Source organism: Galeopterus variegatus, unplaced genomic scaffold (assembly GCF_000696425.1).
Source record: "Galeopterus variegatus unplaced genomic scaffold, G_variegatus-3.0.2 Scaffold400, whole genome shotgun sequence".
In the NCBI taxonomy this organism is placed as follows: domain Eukaryota; kingdom Metazoa; phylum Chordata; class Mammalia; order Dermoptera; family Cynocephalidae; genus Galeopterus; species Galeopterus variegatus.
This window is the reverse complement of record NW_007726511.1, coordinates 619,924-623,765: the sequence shown is the minus strand read 5'-3', so window position 1 is coordinate 623,765 and position 3,842 is coordinate 619,924.

Below are 3,842 nucleotides of genomic sequence, written 5' to 3'. Positions count from 1 at the left end.
CCCCCACCCCACCTTGCCAACAGCATCTTCCCAGACACCAGGCCAGAAACTCAGAAACCCCAGAAACTGGGGAGTCAGCCCAGCCACACTCTTCTTTTCTCTGCCCCACAACATCTTGGTCATCGGACCTACTTCTCTGATCCTGGTTCAGGTTCCGGGTGACCCTCGCTGGTCTCCCTGACCCAGTTCCATCCCTCCACTGGTAGTGACACTCCCCCTTCACATCCTCTGATGGCTCCCGATTACCTAGAGAATAATATTCCATGTCCTTACTTTTGTATTCTAGGCCTCTCTCAATCTGACCTCCAACCTCATCTCCAGCTAGGTACACACTCGTACCCTCTGCTTAGCCCCTGATGGCAAGTAGGTATCACCTAGTGCACCAGCTTGACAACTAGTAACGAATGTCCCCCAGAGCACGGTGTTGAAATCTATGAGGTTGATTCTGGGCTCGGTGGGAAGGAGGGTGCTGTGATCAATTAGTGATGCCTGCCATGGACACAGGCATGGCAGAGTTGTAAGGTTTTTGCACCCTGTGCTAACTAGTCTACCAAACTGTCCACGTTTTCTCATCTTGAGCCCAGCTGGAGTCTCCTTCCACCCCTTCTCCATGGCTCAGGATTAGGATACAGGGACCCATGTACTAGGTTATTGTCACCCTAAACTCTCCACTCTTCCACAGACTTGCCACAGAGTTACAAACACATGCTATTTCCCTTCCAAGACTCCATCTATCTGTCCTCCACTTGTCAAATGTCCCCTCATTTTCCTATCCTTCTGTTGAGCTGGAGTCACCATGCAGCTCAGTTTGCCAGGGCTTGCACTTCGGTCTTGGCATAATCAATAATCAATAGTTATTAATAGCACCCCTTCACTTTCATACATGTCCCAGTTTGTGCCATGAATCACATACGTGCACCCAGACTCTAGCACGCATGATGCTAAAGGCCCCTGTGTCATTTTTAGGTCTGTCTCTTCAGAGCCCAGCCCAGCATCTGGCACAGATAGAGATCGATGGAGTGGAGTAGAATTAAACTGGCAGGAAGAAGGAGAGAAAGCAGAGAGGTGAGGTGGGGGGACCTGGTGTTGACTGGCATTTGAGTGTGGGTCCCACTGGAATAGTCAATAACTACATCGGAGAAGAAACCAGGGCTTCCGATCAGGCCTGCAGTTCAGGTCTCCACGGGGAGGGGCCGTGACAGAAACACCATGGAGGGGAGAATATAAACAACCTGACTGAGGAAGGCCCAGACCCTATTAGCCCATCCTCTGGCACCAGAAAGTAGGAGATCTAAAAATACAGCCGACAGACAAAGAGGAAGTGGGCCCAGCAAGGGGGAGGGGGATGGCTGAGGCTCAGCCATCCGCAGCTGCCAGGCTCAGAGGGGGTCCTGGCGGCAGGCTGAAGCCCCAGGGTCTGCACACGTGCAGTTCTCGCTGCTGGAATGTGCCTTCCCTGGACCCTTCCCCCAGAGAACTCCTCTTCCTGAAGGTCTCAGCTTCAAGGACACTTCTAGAAAGCTTTCTCTGACTGTCACCCCCTGCCCCCAACACACATCCCGGATAGTTTAGTTGTGCGTGTTGTACTCCCTCCACAGCTCTGTCATCAGATCATTACGTGATCATCGCCCTGACGTCTACCAGCCTCCCTCACCCGACTCTGAGCAGAGGCTTGAAATCAGAAGACCGGGCTCAAATTCCGCTCCATCCTTTACACAGGCTGTGTGACCTCAGGCACAGTTTTGCACCTCTCTGTGCCTCATCTGTAAAAATCATTTTTGTCTGTAATATGGAGACACCACCAGCAGCCACCTGCTGGGGTCGTTGTGAGGGTAACATGTGTTGAAGCATGTGGAGTGTTTAGAACTGTCCCCGACACGTGGTAAGTCCTTACTACTAGTGTTCGGTGCTACTGTCACTCGAGGGCAGGGCCCAATTTATATTCTTTCCTCCTCTTGTAGTGCCCAGCGAAGTGCCTGGCATGCTCAATAAACAACTGTTGAATAAATGCATTTTTATTTATGCACCACCTGGTTCCAAAAAAGTCTTGAGGCCACACGATGACGTATGTCATTGAAAGCTTGATGAATTTTAAAGCCCATTTGAAATTCTAGTTGTTACTTGTTGGCAGCCCCGGACTCTCCCCGTGGATCGACATCCTCCTAATGAGAGTCCACTGTGGACTGTCACAGCCTGTGTGGACGAGTGGCTCCCTGCCTCCTGGAGCATCTGTTTGACTCTGGTGACAAGAAAGTCTGTGTCCTATGGAACCAAACTGAAACTTGCCTCAGCCTACTTCTGTTGGCTGATCCCAGCTCTGCCCTCAGGGCCTCAGCCTTTGTCAGACCAGGAACGCCTCCGAGGGATTTGAGGACCAGGAAGCTCCCAGGCCCCGGTCTAGTTTGTTGGTTAGGGAGAGGGATCGAGAGTCTTGGCAGATGTCTGCCTGGCTGCCCGGGGAGGTGGCCTGGCTGGCTGTCCACCCCTGCCCAGGCCTCTGAGGGAAAGTCGGGGGCATGAGGACAGTGGAGCTGTATTTTAGTTAAAACATTGCTCTCAGTGGAATCCCAGGGAGCCTGAATAATTGACGGTGTGGTCAGCAGCTGACCACTGACTTCCAAGCGCAGTGGAAATTGATCTAGTCAACATTTACTGCCCTGGCCCCAGGAGGCCCAAGGGTCAGAGGTGAGAAACATTGCATGGTCCTGAGTCCTAATCAAAACTCAGGCCCGAGTCCTAATCAAACGGTGCGAACTTGGAGTCACGTGGATGCACGTGTGTGGCTCAGTCCTGCCCTCCTCCAAGCCTGTTTCCTTCCATCTTCGATGCAGCTAGGAATCCATTCCCCCCTGTGGCTGATTGGGAAAGTGCTGTGTGAATCATGTTGAGGATGCAGACAGCGGGTGGGAGGGGAAGAGGATGAGTCTGATTTGGGATGTGTCTGAGTCTAGCTAAGGTGCCCACAGGGTAGCCTGGGGAGAAGGTCCAGCCATTGGCTAATTGGGTCTGGAGCTGTTGAGAAATGGAAATTTGGAAGCCCCAGCTCTAAATGGTCCCTGGAGCCACAGGAGTGGATGAGGTTGTCCAGCATGGACATAAAGTGAAGGGAGGACACAGCACAGCCACCAGAAGGTCCAGCCATTGGCTAATTGGGTCTGGAGCTGATGAGAAATGGAAATTTGGAAGCCCCAGCTCTAAATGGTCCCTGGAGCCGCAGGAGTGGATGAGGTTGTCCAGCATGGACATAAAGTGAAGGGAGGACACAGCACAGCCACCGGGAGACCACCCACTTTTAAGAGGTGGAGGTGGGCCCAGGAAGAGGAGACCCAGAGAGGGACAGAGCAGCAGCCACTTGGGGGTGAACAGTGTGGGTCAAGGTCAGAATGTGGAAAGCAGCAGAGAGGTCAGGGAGATTCAGGCTAAAAGGGTCTGCTGGATCTAGCCACAGGTGGGCTGATTGGTGGCCCCAGTGAGGGCAGTTCTAGGAGAGTTGTTGGGTGGGGTCAGAGGAGGACCTGGTTTTCTCATCAGCAGCATCTCTAGAGGCTGGAACATGAAGGGAGCTTACAGGACCCACACATTCGTTTCTGCAGGGACACCCTGGACAGAGCTCTGGCCATAATCAGAAACACCTGGGCTTTAGACCTAACTCAGCCACGCCTTATAAAAGTCTTCATTTTTAGTCCGATAGTTAAGTCTTTTTCAATCCAGTCCCTGCTGTCTTCTCGAGCCTTGACTGCCACCCTGTCCCTCCATTCCCCCCACTGTGCTCATCCAGAAAACTCCTGCAGGTCCCCTCCCATGCCAGGCGGTTGCTGACGTCCCCCACGTGGTGTTCATTG